General features: G+C 38.3%; 1 protein-coding gene and 1 pseudogene across 2 annotated transcripts in view; both read right to left on the reverse strand.

Moving 5' to 3' along the window:
- LOC308645891 (uncharacterized protein) overlaps positions 1-20,513 on the reverse strand; it is a 400,184-nt gene that overhangs the window by 121,931 nt on the left and 257,740 nt on the right. The gene's annotated exons all lie outside the window — the stretch shown is intronic.
- On the reverse strand, positions 15,426-16,350 carry LOC308645029 (olfactory receptor 7E24-like; annotated as a pseudogene). Its single transcript has one exon. The product of its transcript is annotated as an olfactory receptor 7E24-like (transcript).

The following is a 20,513-nucleotide window of genomic DNA, read 5'->3' on the forward strand; positions in this document are numbered from 1 at the left end:
GCCCTCAACATAGGTCTCAGTCCTGAGACACCCAGACTTGCACACTCTTTCACTGTTGCTACCTACATCATTCACCCCTCTCTCCACACCCTATTTCAGACATTTAACTGATCAATATTAAAACCCCAGGAGCAGAAAGAAGAAGTTCATGATTGCAGGAAATTATAGCCTACCATTTAAGGGGAAATTCAGGGGAAGTAATAAGTTTTTTATTAAGAAAAAATAATGTTCATGAAAGTTTATTAAGAACCACTTAAATTTACTATGCTTTTTTCTACAACTTGAGGGGGATGTGTCCCAGTCAGAAAGCATGATTATGAGCTACTTATCTTCAAAGTGTTTCATCATTTTTTTATTTTCTCATTGCCCTACTCTGCAGATTACAGCTTGCTCTTTAAAGGTATGTAATATAATACAAATATCCTTGTCTTTGGCACATTTCAAATTTAGATAAATATGATTGATCCAAATGCACAAAATCAATAGTAACCCTGATCACAAATGTGGCTGAAAGAGATGATATTAAAAACATAAATGATAATAAACACTTTGAATAGTTTGAATTTATACTGGTTTATTTGTATGAGCCTATACAATATCAGCAGAATAGCTGGCATATAGAAGAGCTCTTCACTGTTTTTCTTTCCTTGATTCTGTCCTCCAGCTGACCTGTTAAAATTGCTCCATGGTTTTGTGATCTTAGTCCATCAAGTTTGCAGTTTAAGATTTCATCACCAAAAAAAGGCCCAAAGCTCAGCTCTTATTTCCAACATACTTATTTCTACTTTGTGGACTTTGGTCAGGCATTCCTGATATGCAGATTGTAATCCTCTCACTTATGCTATGTGAATGTCTCTTCTTGTTGTGATTTAATTTGTCTAAATTTGGGGTAATGATTACCTATCTTGGGTTCTGGTTATAAGAAATTATTTTAAAAATCTTTCCAATTGCCTAACTAGTGGTTTTGTCTCAGTTAAGGTTAATATTCATCTTTGGATATTTTAGATTATCCACATACTGTGAAATAAGACCAACACCAGTTTAATCAGGATATTTGCATGTGAAATCCTAGGTGGTTTTTTTCTTACATCAGAGTTGGAAACCACTGTCTGACAATATCCTGGCACTTAGAAAAAGCTCCATGAATATTACCTTCGCATATTTTAATAACACCCACTACCTATGTTAAAATATAGGTATTTGACAATACTTGTCTCAGGACAAACTCTATATAGAGAGACTTGAACGATTACCTCAGAAATTTGAGTTCTTAGTGAGCTCGGGATTTAGGATAAAGAGAGAGAAATATTGAATCTGAAAGAAAACATCCAATATTCACTGTGAGATGTAGAAAGTACAGTTATAAATCTTGAACAACATGTTCTTGGCCCATGCCCTTGGCTCATGCCCCTGTAATATGGGGGAAATAAACAAGTGCAGGGGAAACTGGTGCAAAATTGTGCAGCTCCACCCTGGCTCCACCTCCTGTCCAGGACCTGACACAGCCCTTTTATAAACATTGTACACCCTGCCCAAAACAGGGTGTACACTCTCAAGACAGCCCACATTCTCCCTTGCATGTGTACCTGCCTTCATAAATAAACCTTTGTCCACGCCTCTGTCCAGCTCCTGCTGAAATCCTTCTCCATCACATATGACAAGAACCCCACTTTGTGGACTCTATGGTCAGGCATTCAGGTATTCACTAGGAAGCTGGAACTTCACTAGGTCAGAGCTGAGCTCCCCCTCTGCCCTGGGGACTCCTTGGACCCATCTCCAGAAGTATCTCTTCCCCTGTGACGTTACTATCTCTGCCTGATTCCACTCTCCCGCAAACCTGTCTCCCAAACACACCTACTTCATGAAATGGGGAGGTGTGATTTTCTGTTGATGTTTCTATGTCAATATTAATTTATGTTCCCATAAAGGTTTCCATTAAAAATTACATAAAGAGCACCTAAATGTTATCTAAGTAGTGCACAATACAATACCTATTGCTCCAGAAATGCACTGTTTACATTAACTTGAGGTGCTAATTCCATTTGTGAAAATCATTCGTCTACTTCAAAGACTTCATCCTACACAAAGTATTTCCTGAAGAAAGCACATCATTTAACCAGTAAAATATGGCAATCATTTCAAAATTGTTGTTCATCTCTCCATATAACACAAATAAGAATTTCTACTAAATATATCATCAGAGGATGTGTGTATGGTTTCCAAAGAACAATGCATGTCCAAATTTACTTTTTAAGAGCTACGTTTACTTACCAATTTTAAAAAGTAATTATTATAGTTATAATTAATTGTTGGGTTTGGTTTTTTCCATGTTATTATGAGTGTATGATAGTTGTACATAATGGTGGCATTTATTGTTACATATGCATACATGAACTCAATATAATGTTATAATTTGAGATGTATCATTCCCTAGTGCTTTCCTTTTCCTTGCATCCTCCCTCCCCCAGTCCCTTTCCTTCACCATATTGATCTCCCCATGATTTTTAAAGAGCATTATAATGACATATATTAGTTGTGTTTATCCCAATATAATCATATGCCCATGAAGGGGAACCAAATGTGTAGAATCAAAAGGGTCTTGGTATGCATACTGGGCTGCTTATCAGATGGCCAAATGTGTCACAAGTTTACTGTGTTAAGTTTCCTTTTTCTCCAATAGACCAAAATATAGCAATCTTTAAGGATCAGAGAGAGAACATGGGAGTTTCCCATAGGAAAAGTTTCCCTAGAAGCTGCTGGGACAGTCCCTCAGTCCTCCACTTTACTCACAAGTACAACTCCTCTGCTTCATCACAAGACAAAGCCATAAGGTCCTAGTTCTCCAGCAGTCATTTCTTAATAAGCTCACCAGCCCCCTGGCATACTTACGATAGAAGGGGGGTTGCCTGGAGTGTCAGAGCTGTCTAAGAAGACTAGGGTGGGGGCAGTTGAGGGATTCCAGGTACATTACCAATTTTTTTCCAAAGCTTCATCTTGTCCCAATACCAATTCAACATTACAAAGAGGGCTTTGAGAAAAGGGAAAAATAAGAATTATTGCTTTGTTAGCAAAGCAGAAACACGGAGGAATCTTGACATAGAGTCTGTGATTCTCACCTACATCTTCATCTTAATATGTGTCATCAAAACACTGCTGACCATGACATATTCTCTGCATAATGACTCCTGAAGAAATCTTATCTGGTTTATAGGATATTTCCATGTTGCTCAGGTAGAAGAGAAAGCGCTTGCACTTGAGTCATAAGAGCAACACTTGATGTCACAGCCCTGCCAGTGTGTGCACAGTGTGTGAGAATCACTCCACTTCTCCTGGCTCCAACTGCTTAAGGAGAGAGGGAGAGCAACACCCAGTTCCAAAACATGTGCAGCACGAAAGGGGAAATCAGAACTTGATAACTGATTGGTCATTGTCACTTTAAATTAAAAGATGTATGATTAGGGAAATGCCAACAGTATTGAGGAAAGAAATTGAAAACAGACCCCAGAGACTCCACAGTGGGAAACTCTGATATGTGCCTCAGTAGAAGGCTTGGGTTTCAGGGGATCCCCAGGTTCTACCACATTTTTCTATTTTTTTACTTTAGAAAATCTATGCCATGAGTGCTCAAATTTGACTAAATTAGAGGTAATTAAATAAAAATGAAGGGTTCATACGTCCATGACAAGGACATAGAACGATAGTGATTAACTTGCCATGATTTTCATGGGGCATTGCTTCAAAGAATGAAAGTACAGACTGGAAGCAAGAAGTCCATGAATCCAAATTAATTTGGACCATTTTGTGGAAGAAAGATCAGGTGAATTCAATGTGGAACACATCTGTTTTACATGCCTCCCTGTGCCAAGACAAGCATGGGCCCCAGCGAGTCACAAATAGAAAGAGGGACACCTTCCCAAATACACAGCAGAGATGTGTGGAGCATCAAAATAAAAATATCCAATCCAGAAATAGAAACATTGTAACTTTGAGTAGGGGATAAATTATTTGAGTTGCATGAGGATTGACCTAATCACTACTAACAATAATAATAATATCTAGATCTTATTTTGCTCAGAAATTTTTCAAAAATTCCTCATTATTCCTGTAAGAGCACGACGTATCTATTTCATCCTTAGTCAATGCAGTTGTATCAAACAAAAACCAACTTTGATATCAATGCTGAATCCAGACACTAGTGACTTACTCCTTCACAGACACAAGTAGTGGGACTGAAAGACTCTAAGACCTATCTGCTGTGTGTTTTTGTTTTCTTCCACCCAACATAAAGTTCTCTACCTATGTCCTAAGATTTTAAATATCAGGTACACAGTTAAGTTCTTTCCAGTGACATAAGAATAAAATAAAATAAAGACATAATATTAAGTTTGTTTTAAGATTAGAGGGATGTTTTCAAGCATGAAAGGTCATAGGATAAGGTCCAAGGAAGTCATGGAAGGGGCCCAATAGCATGATCTGTGCTGAATGATCATCAGCCTCCCCTACTGTGACCTCTCCTGTGACCTTTGGTTGTTCTTCCACAGTGCATACAGCAGGCACCCGCCCTGCTCTGCCCTTGATCACCAGGAATCCAGCAAGGAACTGCACCATGGGCAAGGCTCTGTTTCTGCAGTGACAGGGAAGAGGAATGGGACAGGATTCTCCTGTGGTGCCCTGTGTCCACGGTCTGACAGCCCAGTGCAACCAGGCTGCAGTCTTTCCTATCCAACAACAAGAGCAAGTAGCATAATTATAAAGTTTCTTCTTTACTGTAAAATAATAATAAATGGGTCACGCATTTTCAGAGTGGGACAATGCACAAGAAATGAAACTGATGATAGGGAACACGCTGCTCACCCCTGAGCCTGGGAAGCTCTGAACATCAAGAGTCTTCATGGTGCTTAGGAAATCTTTTTTCTATTCATTCTTTCTGTTTTTTTTTTTCTTTTTTGGTACCACAAATTGAACTCAGGGGTGCCTAGCCACAGGACCATAGCCTTAGCTCTTTTCATTTTTTGAGACAGGAGCTCCCTACATTAATTAGGGCCTTGCTAAGTTGCTGAGGCTAGCCTTGAACTTGCAAACCTCTGCCTCAGCCTCCCAACCCACCGGGATTACATACACACACTGCTGCACCAGGCTAGTGAACACTTCTGAGGACACATTTTGAACCCTATGGGAAACAGAACCAAGTGTGAATGGAGAGCACATTTTAAATAAGATATCTAATACCCTAGTAAAAATAAAAACATTATCTTTTCAAACATGATGCATGAAAATTGACATACTGAAGACTCCAATCTGGATACTCAAACTGTGATGTTTGTCCTTCTGATAGAGGAACAATACTTGCCATCTTTCTTCCAGGGTCCCAAGGCTCCATCTGCACCTACTGGGTTATACTGCTTCTATGCTGACTCATGAAAAAGAAGTGCACATGCCAAGACCCACCCATACCTGGTGCCCAACAAAGGCTCAGACTCTGTGCCCAGCATTCCCATGAATATGCTGTCAGCTGGGAGCTTCCTGATGCAGAACCACAGCAGGAGACACAGCCACGCAGCTCACTGGACAGGAACCATGCACTGAAGGGCTGCAGGCACAGACTGAATGTGGACTAATATAGGATCTTGGAAGCTCAATGCACAGAGCTCATTATTGAATTAACTGGTCTATGCACTGTGATCTCTAAGGATTTCTCAACATTAATGCAGGAAGATGAAGAAAAGAAAATGAAGGTCCATTTAAGATTTGGACCCTAGCTCTAATTGGGAAGGACTTTACATACTCAATTTACTGCTCTCACTTCTGTGTTTTAAAGATAATCAGATTTTAATGTCTATTCTCAGTACAAATATGCAATATAAATATAAATCACAAAACATTGCTATTGGAACCTAATGAGCATATGCTTTAGTTACATTTATTTGGCCATTTTTTTAATGAAGCATTCAGTCATTTAAAAAATAGTGGTTCTCCTGCTCAGGACAATTGTCAAAGGACTCTGCAGGATTGGAATGATGAGAAACTCTAAAGTGTGTCTCAGAACAAGCTCTATGGTCTCCTCTCACTCCCCTCTGTTCCTACTTTACTTTTCCTAGGCTCGTGGACATGTCTGCCATTGTTTTTGAGTAACTGAAGTTTGTAGATGCTGTTAAGGAGAAGTATAGGGCTTGTGTTTCAGTGACCAGACAAAAACAAGACCTGTTAGTCAGTGAAAATCAGCAAAGGGAGGATCTACACTAAAGGGACATTCAATCAAAGGAGAAACTAAGTCAAATTAAAAACCAGAAATAAATCAAAATGACAGGGAATACAAAACATATCACAATAATAACCTTGGATGTCAACAGCCTAAACTCATCAATCAAAAAACATAGATTGGCAGATTGGATTAAAAAGCAAGACTCAACAATATATTCATGGACAAAGACATTTTCAGGCTGAAGGTGAAAGGATGTGGGAAAAACTTATCACTCATATGGATTCTGTATACAAGCAGGGGTTTCATTTTCATCTCAGATAAAGTAGAGTTCAAACCAAAGTTATCAGAAGAAACAAAGAAGGACATTTCATACTTCTTAAGGGAAGTATATATAAGCAGGACATACAATTATAAATAGTTATGCCCCAAACAGTGGAACATCTATGCACATTAAACAGACTCTTCTCAATTTCAAGAGTCAAATAGACTACAGCACAACAATACTGGGTGAATTTAACACACCTCTCTCACTGCTGGACATATCTTCAAAACAAAAACTAAATAAGGAAACTATATAACTAAATAATACAATCAATAATTCAGACTTCACATACATAATCCATCAACAAATGTATATGCTTTCTTCTCAGAATCACAACTCTTTCTCTAAAATAGACCATATCTTATGCCACAAAGCAACTCTTAGTAAAAACAAAGAGAGAGAGAGAGAGAGAGAGAGAGAGAGAGAGAGAGAGAGAGAGAGAATACACTACATTCTATCAGATCACAATGGAATGAAATAAGAAATCAATGATAAAATTAAAAAAATACAAGCTACTGTAACAAATGGAGACTAAATTATACACTATTGAATGATGAATGGATAGTAGAAGAAATCAACGATGAAATAAAATTCTTACAAGTAAATGAGAACACTGACATATTATATCACAATCTCAGGGACATCATGAAGGCAGTAGTGAGAGGAAAGTTTATTGCATTGAGTGCATTCATTAAAAGAATAAAAAGTCAACAAATAAATGAATAAAACTACATCTCAAAGCCCTAGAGGAAAAAAAGAAGAAGAAGAAATCAACACCAACAGCAGTAGAAGACATGAAATAATTAAAATCAGAGCTGAAATCAATGAAATCAAAACAATTGAAAAACTGACAAAAAAGTTGGTTCTTTGAAAAAATAAATAAAATAAACAAACCCCTGGTCATTCTAACAAAAAGAAAGAGAGAGAAAACTCAAATTGCTAAAATACAACATGAAGAATAAAATATCAAAACTGACATGTCTGAAATACAAAAGATAATTAGAAACTATTTTGAAAATTTATATTCCAAGAAAATAGAAAATATAAAAGAAATTAAAACATTTCTAGACATATGATCCACCCAAGTTCAAGTAATGAAATAAAAAATATCATCAAGAGCCTACCAACCAAGAAAAGCCAAGGACCAGATGGATTCTTTTTTTTTATAACAGTCACATTTGTAATATAGTTTTATTGCCTTGGTTAATTGTATTGTTAACCTACTGTAGATGAAATTATTTAACATAGAACAGTGATTTCAAGTTTTCAACTTATTTTGAATATATATTTTTTGTTTTGGGTGGACACAATATCTTTTTTATTATTATTATTTTTATTTTTTATTGATTAAAAAAATAAATGACAGCAGAATGCATTGCAATTCTTATTACACATATATAAAACAATTTTTCATAACACTGGTTGTATATAAAGTATATCGGCACCAATTCATGTCTTCATACGTGTACTTTGGATAATGATGTCCATCACATTCCACCATCCTTGCTAATCCCCTGCCTCCTCCCTTTCCCTCCCACCTTTCTGCCCTATCTAGAATTCTAGATAGGATCATATCTGCTTTGCAGACTCCTCAGTGCTCCATTAATGTCCCTGTTCCTCAGGCTGTAGATGAATGGGTTCCGCATGGAGGTGACCACAGTGTACATCACTGAGGCCACTGCACCCTTTTGGGGAGAATGTGACACAGCTGAACCAAATTATTCATGAATGCCTGTTCTATAAAATAAACAAACACAGCCAGGTGAGAGCCAGAGATGGAGAAGTCTTAGTACTTCCCTCCTAAGGATGGGATCTTCAGAATGGAGGACATAAAATTAGTAAAAGAAAAGGATCCTGGAGATGGGGAAAGGCCATATGTGGCAACAAAAAAAATACTTGAATATGTTATCAGAAAAGGTGTCAGAACAGTAAATATTCAAAACTTGAGAAGGATCACAGGGCTGGGAATGTGGCTCAAGCGGTAGCACGTTCGCCTGGCATGCATGGGGCCCGGGTTCGATCCTCAGCACCACATACAAAGATGTTGTGTCTGCCGAAAACTAAAGTAAATAAATATTTTTTTTAAAAAAGGATCACAGAAGAAACTAGAAATTTCCACATCCTTGAAACTGGTAATTTGTAAGATCATCAAATTGTGCATCTGGGAGCCCAAAAGACTCAGAAAAAAAGACATCAAAATTGAGAAGCCACATAGGTGAGAGTTTATTATAACCAGGTAATGCAGAGAGTGACAGATGGCCACAAACTGGTCATAGGCCATCAGAGTCAGAAGCATATAATTCATACATCCAAAAATGGCAAAAAGAGACATCTGCGTCAGGCAGCCCACATACGAGACAACTTCCTTGTGAGTTTGAATGTTCACCAGCAACTTTGGGACAGTGATGGAGATGAAATCAATCAGAAAGCAGGTTATGAGCCAGTTATCTTGAAAGGGTTTCATCATTTGTTGATTTTTCTCACTTCTCTCATCTGTGAGTTTAAGCTTGCTATTCAAAAATTATGTAATATGAAACAAGTATCCTTGTCTTTGGCACAATTCAAATGTCAATAAATATGACTGAATTAAATGCACATAATCAATAGTAACACTGACTACTAATGTGGCAAAAGTAGACAATATTACAATTACAAATGATAGGAAATACTTTTGAATAGTTTAATTTTATACAGGCTTTTTTTCTATTCATACAATATCTGGAAAATATCTGATATACAAAATAGCACTTTGTGCTTTTTATCGCTCTGACCTGTTAAAACTGCTTCAGGGTTTGGTGATCTCAGCTCATCAAGTTCAAAATATAAGATCTGAGCACCATGGGAAGCCCTAAAGCTCTCTCTTATTTCCAAACATCTTATTTCCACTTTATGGATATCTGGTCATTCCTTATGTGTGGATTTCAGCTCTCTGTCTTAAGCCACATGATGACAAATCTGGTTTGTTATATGTCAGTTCTCACTGTGCTTGAATTAGATAACAATTCATAAAATGACAGTACAGGAACTAAGGTAAACACTTCTTGGGAATTTTCAAATTTTAAATATAGGAAAATAATTACCTATCTTGGTTCTCATAAGAAATTATGTTTTAACCTTTCCAATTGTGTATCTAGTGGTTGTGTCTCATTTATTACTATATCCACTTGTGGATATTTTAGTATATCCACATAATGTGACATCAGATCAACACCATTTTAATCAACATGTCTGCATTTGAAGGTCAGGGGTCCTTTTTCTCTAGAGTTGGAAACCAATGTCTAACAACATCCTGTCACATAGAACAGGCTCCATGAATATTACCTATTCTTATTGTCAATAATACCCTCTGCCTATATGAAAGCATAAGAATTTGATAATACTTGTCTCAGGACTAAACTTGGATAGAAATTGTACAATTATCTAAGAAACGTGAGTCTTAGTATTTCTTCCTGATTCCATTCTCCTGCAAACCTGTCTCCCAAACATACTTATTATTATGAATTAAAAAGGTGTAATTTTCTGTCAATGTTTTCTATGTCAGTATTCATTTACACATCCATCTAATTTTTCATTAAAATCCATCTAAAGAACCCGTTGTCTGCAACACAATACCCATTGCCCCCCAAATCTTATAGTATAAATTAACATGAAGTCTTAATTCCATCTGTGAAGTACATTGGTAGACTTCAAAGTCTCTATTAGATGCAAAGTGTCACCTGAAGAATGGACATTGCTTAACTGGACAGTTTATTAGTATGGCAACCATTTCAAAATGCTTCTGCCTCTCTCCATGTCACTCAAATAAGAACTTCTGTATAAGATACTGACACAGTATAGGTGTTTGATTTTCAATGGGAAAAAAATGCATGTCCAAATATACTATTAATGAGCTGCATTTATGTCACTATTAAAAATAACTGTTATCATGTTTACCTTAGTCTTACTATGTATCATCAAAACATTGAAACACTGCTGCACCCAGGCTTATTCTCTACATGATAACACCTGAAAAATTTTGTCTTGTATAAAGGATAATATTTCCACTTGGCTCCAGTAGAGGAGATGGTGCCCTGGGCTGGGTCAGAAAGGCCACAGCTCAGTCCCACCACAAGGACCTGCCAATGTGTGCACAGTGTGTGAATCCCTCCATCTCCCTCGCTCACTGCTTAATGAAAATAGGGAAAATCACACTCATCTCCAAAACACGGGGCGACAAAGACAAGGCAGGAAGGTAATAAATTTGGTCATTGTGATTTTAATTTTAAGAATTCCATGATTAGGGAAATATCAAAGTTAGGGAGGAAAGCTATTTTCAGGTGACACTGGAACCTTGAAGGATGTGGAATCTGATCTGTGCCTCAGTTGAAGGCTCAAGCTGTAGGTGCCCCTTATGTTTCTGCTTCATTTCCTTTTTAAACTCATGAAGATCTGTGTCATGATCCCATCCAAGTTGACTATTGTAAATGATATTACAAAATAATAAGGAAGTTCTGTAGCTGTGATAGGGACACAGAAAGACACTTTAAAGTTGTCATTGTTTCCACAGGGCATGGCTTAAAGAATGAACATACAGACAGGAATCAATAACCCCATTAATTCAAATTGATTTTGGCCAATTAAGGTAAGGAAAATGGGGGAGGGGCAGGTTTCAGTGCTCAACAGACTTTCTCTAGCTGCCTCCCTGTGCCAAGCAAACCAGCGTCACAGGAGTCAGAATAGAAGGAAGGAGATGTTCCCTGCCAGTACAGCGCACATGCATCTCCAGGGTCTATTTAATCCTTACTCACTGAAGGGGTGTCAACTAGAAATCAACCCAGATGACAATGATGAATCCAGACACTAGTGACTTGCACAACTTCACAGACAGAGTAAGTGGGACTGGAAGACTCTGAGACCCATCCACTACATGTTTTTATTCTTTCCCACCTAACAGGAAGTTTTCAGATTAGGTCCAGAGATCTTAACCACTGGCAAACCTCAGGTACATTTGTTAAACCTTTCCAGTTTCATGAATGAAATAAAAACCTGACCATAGGTTTGCTTTGAGTCTGAAAGAACTTTTTACAAGCATGGAGGAGCATGTGGTGAGCTCCAAGAAGGTTCTGGAGGAGGCCCAAGAGTCTGATCAGTGCTGAATTATTATCAACCTCCCCTACTGTGACCTCTCCTGTGACCTGTGGCTGTTCTTACATGATGCATGCAGTAGGCACCCCCCACTGCTCTGCCCTGTGGTCCCCAGGAATCCCAAGTGGAAGAGCAACACTCTATCTGCAGTGACAGGGAAGATAAATGTCACGTTGGCCTTCTGATGGGACAGCCTACCATGGTTCTCCTGTGATGTCCTAGGTTCATGGTCAGACAGCCCAGTGCAAACAGGCTGCACCCTTCCCACCAAACAATGGAGTACATGTTATAGAAGTAAAACACATTTTTTCCTTTTTCTATATACTAATAATAGTGTGGACACATATAACAAAATGAGATGGTGCACATGAAATAAGACCAAACATCTGCTCAGCACCTGAGCCTGGGAAACCCGGCACATCAGTTCATGATCTAGTCTCCTGTCATCCCCTTCATAATCCTTATCATCACTACATAGTCCTTTCCAAGAGCTTAGGAAACACTTCTGAAGGACTCATTTTGTGCGGTTGTTGGTGAGATTTCTGTGTGAATTAGAACCAGTGTGGGTGGAGAGCACAGTTTGAATAAGATTTCTCATCTCCCCACCTGAAACAAAATCTTGAACCCCACAACCCCAAGTTGAAGCTGCATGTAGTGTCCTCCCTTCTGGATACTCAGTGGTGAGTGTCCTCATGCTGAGGTAAAACTACTTCCCCAGTCCTTCCCACATCCAAGGCCCCTCTGCACTTACTGGGTCACGCTGCTTCCCTGCAGGGTCATGACCAAGAAGTGCTGATCCTGAGACCCTACCAAGTGTGGAGCCCAGGGAAGGAGCAACTCTGTCCACAGGAACAGATCATGTGCTCAGGAGCTCCCTGATGCAGACACCCCAGGAGGAGGTACAGCCATGCAGCTCACTGGACAAGAACTATCAATGGAAGGGCAGCAGGCACAGGCTGATTATGAACTATGATATGACCTTGGAAGATCAATACACGGAGCTCATAATTAAACTAATTGGTCCATGAAATCCCCATCTCCAAGGAGTTCCCATCACTAATGGGGAATACAAAGAAAATGTATGTCCACATGAGTTTTGGACCCTAACACTAATGAGGAGCTAAGCTGCATGTTCAATTTACTTCTTTCACTTCTACATGTTTAAATACACATATTTAACATCCATTCTTATTAGGATAAAATATAAATAACAAAAATTTGCTCTGGGAACCTGAATAAGTCTACCCTTAAATGGCATTTACTTAGTCATTATGATTTTTATGTTTTGTGGTTTTTTTAATTAACCATTCAGTCTTCAGTTATGTAGTGGGTCTAATGATCAACAAAACTGTCAAAGGTCATTGTAGTCTTACAACAATGTGAAACTCTCTAGAGTATCTCAGACCAAGTTTTAAGAGTCTCCTGTCACTTCCCTTTGTTCTTACTTTGGTTTTCCTAGGCTCATAGACACCTCTGCCATTGTTGAAGGTTGTAGATGTTCACAAAGGGAGGTATGGGCCCTGTGTAAGGATAACACAAACAGGAGCTGCTCAATCTTGTCTCTGACTCTGGAGGACATTCCTGAGTAGAATGAAGATACAGACAGGAGAGCACTCATGTGTTGAAAGACCACTGAGCAAAGCAAACCTGTTTGTAGAGAAATTGCCTATTCAATATTTAATACATTTTCTAATATATATAATTAAAATATATAATATGATATATAATAGAAGATATATATATCTTCTGTGCCTAAAATGGTGTAAGTTCTTGGGTATCAGAAAAGAAAGACAGTTGGTCATTCCACCCCAGATATACAGCATATACTTATATAAGGGGAGTGTGAAAATATAACATTACAGAAATATCAAAATAATAAATTCATGCTAAAAACATTTCACTTGAATACTATGAAGTTTAGCCTTTCCATATGAATAATAACTATCTAACATTTTGTCCATATTTTGCACCTTCATCAAATAGCAGTCACATAGGTGATACACACTTTCAGTTTAATGTGGATTCAATGGCATTATATAAGCTATAAACCACCTTGGATGACATTGCTGAGTATCATAGACACTAACAACCTGCCAGGTATTCAAGAAAGAACCAGCTGAGACAACAGAAGCCAAAATTAAATTTTAACTCTCTGGTTCTGATGCACTAATCTCTTCACTGTTTTCCAAAAATCAGAGTGTTTTCAGCAGAATCCAGAGGTCCTAGCTGCAGGCACGTATTGAACACAGTCTTAATCCTTCCAGTCCATGAGGAGTAATGAAATCCTGACCTGATCTTGGTCTCCTCTTTAAATTGAGTGAGCTGATTATCAGCACGCAGGAGGATGTGGCAGCTGCAAGGGTGTCCCAGAGAGGGGGACACAGGGAGGCCTGTGTTGCATTATCTGTGCCCACTTGACCTTAGATCCTTGTCTTATATCAGCCATTCTTCCATAGCTGGTGCAACTGATGCCACTGGATGCTCTGACCTGGGATCCACCAGAATTCCCACAGGGAAGTGCACAGAAAAACAGGGTCCTCTCCTGGATTGACAAGAATGTAAGACACAGGTTGATTGTGGAGGGGACACCCTGCCAGCACTGTCCTGCAAAGATGCCATGTGCCTCAAACCCACAGTGCACTTCAAACATAGTCTCAGTTAGTTGATCTAAACAGTTAGCACAAGTTACTAAAAACTCTGATCCTCTCTATTCTGTGAAATATAATATCATGGCACTTATACCTTGGTGAAGATTTTCAGACAAATTTAAACAATCTGCAAATAGCTCACACCTTCAGGCACTCAGGGACCTCTCATTGAAGAAACATATGTTGGTGTGCTGTCCTCATCCAGGTCCACCTCCTCCTCCTGACCTACATAGACATAGTCTCAGTGCTGAGGACAGTGTAAAGAGCACATTCCCTCCATGAGGATGATAGTGTGTGGTAAGAAGGATCAGTTTGGGAGGAAAAGAAAACTGTAGTGACATTGCCGCCATGCTCACCACCTCTGTGGATGTCACACACATGCCCCTCTGGGCAGCCACACTGCATGTTGGTCCTTCCTCCATCCTCTCCTCCCTCAGCAGTTACCTATTTACACGGGCTCAGGTGGTCATGACTAAGGAGAGAGGATTCCACATGGCTGGTACCCAGTCACCTCTCACATCATCTTTAGGGCTGACATCTGTGCATACTCAGGTAGGGCCTCCTAAGAGACACAACCAAGGTGAAAAGAAACACAGGATAGGGCCCACCTGTCTGGAGCCATCAAGCTGAAATGCTGGTGGCACAGGCTGCCCATTGACTATGGTGTGACCTTGGAGGCTCAAAGCATAGAACTCCTAGCTGGCCAATAGGTGAGCACATCACAAACTAAGGACTTCCTAACAGCAATGGTGGAAGAATAAGGGTAGAAAATGATCATCAACTGTTTATTTGCAGTAATTCTTTGTGAAAAAAGTCCATTTTCACTCTTGGATTCTTTAATTAATTTTTAAACATAGTAGCTTCCCAAGAACATTTTCATTATGGCATTTTAAAATTATAAATATTTGCCATTATTGTCATCATCAGTAGCATAGTTTAATGGCATTAAATATAGACTTTGTTGTGATACAATAACCATCATCCTTCCCCAACATTCTTCATATTACCAATATAAATCCTTGTTCCCAGTAGGAAAACTTTCCAAATTTGCCATCCAACATAGTGTGCACCATTCTACTATGGAACTCGATGGGAAATTAACACATAAGAAGCATATTGACAGGGCCAGTTATTTAGCTTTACTACATTTTCCCACACACATTGCAACCAGACCCCATAGGGGCAGCCTCCTCTGCAGCCTCCTCAAGGCCCTTTTAATATCCTTGTTGCTCAGGCTGGAGATGAAGGGGTTCAGCATGGGGGTGACCACAGTGTACATCACAGAATCCACCGCATCCTTCCTGGGAGAGTGTGATGCAGCTGAACCAAGGTACACCACAATACCTGTTCCTAAAAATAAGAAAACACCTGCAGGTGACAGCCACAGGTGCAGAAGGCTTTGTGCTTCCCTCCTAAAGAGGGGATTCTCAGAAGAGAGGACATAATTTTATAGTAAGATAAAACGATTCCTGAGATGGGAAGAAGGCCATATACAGCAGCAAGAAAATACTTGCCAATGTTATTAGAGTAGGTGTCAGTGCAGGAAAGATTCAGAAGTACAGAAGGGTCATAGAATAAGAATAAACTGTAAATTTCCACATTCTTGAAGTTGGTAAATAGTGCAGCTGAGAGTCCAAAAGACTCAGCAAAAATGGCACCAAAATTAAGAAGCCACAGAAGCGAGAGTTCATAATGACTGCATAATGCAGGGGGTGACAGATGGCCACAAACCGGTCATAGGCCATCACAGTCAGAAGCATATAATCAATACAGACAAGAATGGTAAAAAGAGACATCTGTGTCAAGCATCCTACATAGGAGATGATATCATTGTGAGTTTGAATGTTTACAATCATGTTTGGAATCCTGGTAGAAATGAAACCAATGTCAGCCAAGGACAGGTTGGAGAGGAATAAGTACATGGGAGTGTGGAGGTGGGAGTCAGAGCAGACAGCCAGGATGATGAGCAGGTTTCCCAGGATGGTGACCAGGTACATGCACAGGAATAGTACAAAGAGGATGGGCTGCAGGTCTGGATCCTCTGAGAAGCTCATGAGTAGGAATTCAGAGACACGGGTTAAATTTTGTGTTTGTATGTTTCTTGGACACCTTTTGAAAAGCAAAGAAAGTGTTTAAAAATACATAAAACAGGCACCCCTCATTCTGGAAACATTGAAATCAAGTTTGCACAGGAATGTGCTCAAGATTTAAGTCCACACACCTTCAACAATAATTCTCAATAGTGAAAAACCTCATCTCCATCATCCACCCCTCTTTCCATACTCACTTGAGAGACGTTGAACTGAGCAATGTTAGAAGTCCAGAAGAAAAGGAGGGAATAAATTCATGATCACAATGAAATATTGCTTATCTTTAAGAAAAAAAAGGAAATTAAGAAGCAGTTTGATATACCTCCTTTGGTTCTAAGGCCTTTCAACAAAGTCCTTTGACAAGATATTTGAGACTGCATAAGGACTGCTTTTCCTGACAACTAGATCAAGGTTGGTGGATCATAACAAGAAAGCAGTATGGACCCATTTTTTTCGAAGGGTTCTCATCATTCTCATTTGCCTCCTTTGTTCATTAAAGTTTTCTAATTAAAAATTAAGCAACATAAATAAAAATCCTATCCTTGGTGAACTTCAAATTTGGATAAACATGATTACATGAATAAAATTGCTGACCACAATGTGGCATTAGTGTGCACTGTACCTGTCAATGATTTTAAAATCATAGACTGTAAGAATCTCCTTGGAATAGTTTTATTTTATGTAGGTTTATTTTATCAACTCATATAATATCAGCAAAATATCTGTTATATAAAATGCCCCTTGATTTTTTTTCATTTTCTTGATTCTGTACTCCATCTGGCTTGATAAAACTGGATCATAGTTTTTTGATCTCAAACCATTAAGTACATTATTGATGATCTAAACACTAAGTAAAGACTGAAAATTCCAAGTTTTATTTCCAATCTATTTATTTCTTCTTCATAGATTTTCTGGTCAGTCATTCCTGAAACATTGATTTCAATTCTCCTATTTAGGCTACATGAAGTACACTTAGGTTCATTATTTATCATTTCTCACTGTGACTGAATTAGATACAGTATGAAATAGAGTACAACAAGAAATAATGTAACAACATCTTGGAAACCTCATTTGTAAAAAGGGGGGTAGTAATTACCCACTTTGTATGGCTGTCATCAGAAAAAAAATTTTAACAAATCTTTCAAGTGGCATAACTTTTACTTCTACTTGTTTATATTTTAGGATATCTAACATAGTGATGTCATTACAACACTAATTGTATCAGCATATTCACATCTGAAGTTCTCAGTGGTTCTTTTTTATACCACAGCTGAAATCGACTATCTAACAATGTCTTAGTGTATAGAACATGCTCCGTGAATATTGCTTATTCTTATTATCCATAACATCATCACCTATATTAAAACATATGAATCTGACAATACTTCTTCCAGGACAAGCATTGGCTAGAGATCTGAATTATTACATAGGAAATTTGAGTCTTAGTATCTCTGCCTTTTTCCATTCTCCTGCAAACCTGTCTCCCAGACACAGATATTGTCTTGAAGTGGGGATGTGTAAATTTTCTCTTGGTGTTTTCATGTCAGAATCATCTACTATGCAGTTTTCCTTTACCATGTCACCTTAAAAGTACTTAAAAATACTCATCTAAGTATTCTGCAAAACAATACCTATTGCCCATGAAATATGCACGTTTACATTAACCTGAGAATGTACTCTGTGAAGTACATTCACCTTCTGCAAAGTCTTTATCTGATGCAAAGAGTTATCTGTTGAAAGGACACAATCTTTTAATTGGATAGTTTATTAATTAGATAATCATTTCAAAACCCTCTGCCAATCTCCATGTCACTCAAATAAGAATATCCAACTCCAACCAATGTGTTGGTTGGGGCTAGGTGATTGATTCCCAATAGAAAAATGCATGTTCAAATTTGCTACTAATAACCTACATTTATGCCCTTCAAGAACAGCCAGTATCACCCATATCTTCTAAATCCTAATATGTACCAGGAAAATGAAGCGTCACCCCAAGTAGTAATAATCTCTCCTTGATGAATCCTTAAGAAAATTTGTCAAATTCAGGAAATACTCTTTCCCTTGGATCCAGCAGAAGAGATCATGCTGGAGTCAGGAAGGTAGCATTTCAGACCCACATCCCACCTGCCAGTGTGTGCACAGTGTGCGAATCTCTCCTCTTCTCCCTGCTCACTGCTTAAGGGAAACACAGAAAATAACACTATCTCCAAAGGGATATTTGAAACTCAACAAATGTTTGGTAATTGTGATTTAATAAAACAATTCCATGATTTGGGAAATATCAGCATTATGGAGGAAATCCATGGTCAAGGGCACTGGAGGCTGGAATGAGGTGAAACTCTGATCTGTGCCTCAGTGGAAGGCTGCAGTGTTAAGTGCCCTTCAACTTCTTCCTCCTTGCCTTTCTTCAAACCCATGAAAATCTCTGCCATGATTTCTGAAACTTCTTCTGCTGTGGATGATATTAAATGAAAATAAAGAGTCTCTATGTCCAAAACATGGACACAGAGAGACAGTTTTAACTTGTGTCTATACCCATAGACACTGCTGAAAGGAAAGAAAGTACAGACAGGAGGCCAAAATTTGCTAATCCAAATTCATTTTGGTCAATTTAGAAAAGACATGGTGCTGGGGGTTCAATGCTGAACAGACTTATTCTGGATGCCTCCCTGGGCCAAGCAGAGCATAGGCCTCAGGGAGTCAGAAATAGAAAAAAAGGAGACGTTTTTCCCAAATATCCAGCACACATATCTGTAAGGTCAAAATTAAAATGCCCATCCAGAGATAGGAAAATGGTCATTTGGGGTCACTGGATATATTTGTTGAGTGGCATGAAGATTAACCTAGTCAGGACTAACACTATCAATGATATCCAGATTTTACTAATGAATCATAATAAATATATACCTCAGTGACATTCATTTGGTCATAAGTTATTTTTTAATTAAGCATTCAGTAATTAAAGAAATAGTGTATCTACTTCTTAAAATGATGGTCAAAGGACTCTACAGCATTAAAATGATGTGAAATTCAAAACTTTGTCTCAGGCCAGGCTCTAAGGGTCTACTGTCACTTCCCTTTGTTCCTACTTTGCTTTTCCAAAGCTAATGGACATCTCTGCTATTGTTTGGAGGTAACTCTATCTAATTTGGTTTTTCCCATATTTTATTCTATGATCACATATTGACTACATAGATAGAACAGGTTTTCTGTTTAATCTGGATTTGTTGTCATTGTATCAACAAGAAATCACCTTGGATGACATTATTGAGTCTCAGAGATGCTAACAACCTGCCCTTTGTTGAAGAAAGAATGAACCTAGCCAACAGCAGAAAAAATTAAATTGAAAATCTGTGGTTGTGTTGCATTAAACTTTTTGACTTTTTTCCAAAATCAGAATATTTTAACTGGGATCTGGGGGTCTTAGCTTGAGGTACATACATATCTGGTACATTCTTAACCCTTTTCAAATTCCTGAGTAGTAATGCAGTCTAGACCTGCTTTGCTCTTCATCTGATGAAGACGGCTTATTACCAGAATGCAGGAGGATGTGGCAGCTGCAAGGGTATCCTGGAGTGGGGGACACAGGGAGATCTTTGCTGGAATATTTGTGCCCATTTGATCTTAGATGTTTGTGCTCATCTCAGCCATTCTTCCTGAATTGGTGCTGATACAGCCACAAAGAGATCCCTCACCATAATTGTAACATATAATCTTCTTCGGGGCCAACATCATAATTAAGCTTTTTGACAGCAAGATTTTGCAAAGAGTATCAACAGGATTTCACAGGAGATCTGCAGAGAGCATATTCTTGTTTGAAGCTTCCTCTTTCTAAATACAAGGTTTGCTGACAAAGGCTGTAATAGACTCTGTCTCAACAGACATTTGTATAAAAGGTAATATTTTGTTTTCTTTGGTAAAACTTGTGAAACCCCAAATACAAGTTGCAGAATCACATGTATTTGGGGTAAAAAAGGGGAGTTCATAACCCACTTGAATCAAATGTATGGAAGATGATATGTCATGAGCTTTGTAATGTTTTGAACAACCAATAAAAAAAAGCTTACCATTGTTAATACTATTCTTCACCTTGTTAAGAATAAATGTTTGTTCCATTTATTAAAAAA

This window comes from Spermophilus citellus, assembly GCF_964194105.1.
Source record: "Spermophilus citellus genome assembly, chromosome: 3".
NCBI classification, from domain to species: Eukaryota; Metazoa; Chordata; class Mammalia; order Rodentia; family Sciuridae; genus Spermophilus; species Spermophilus citellus.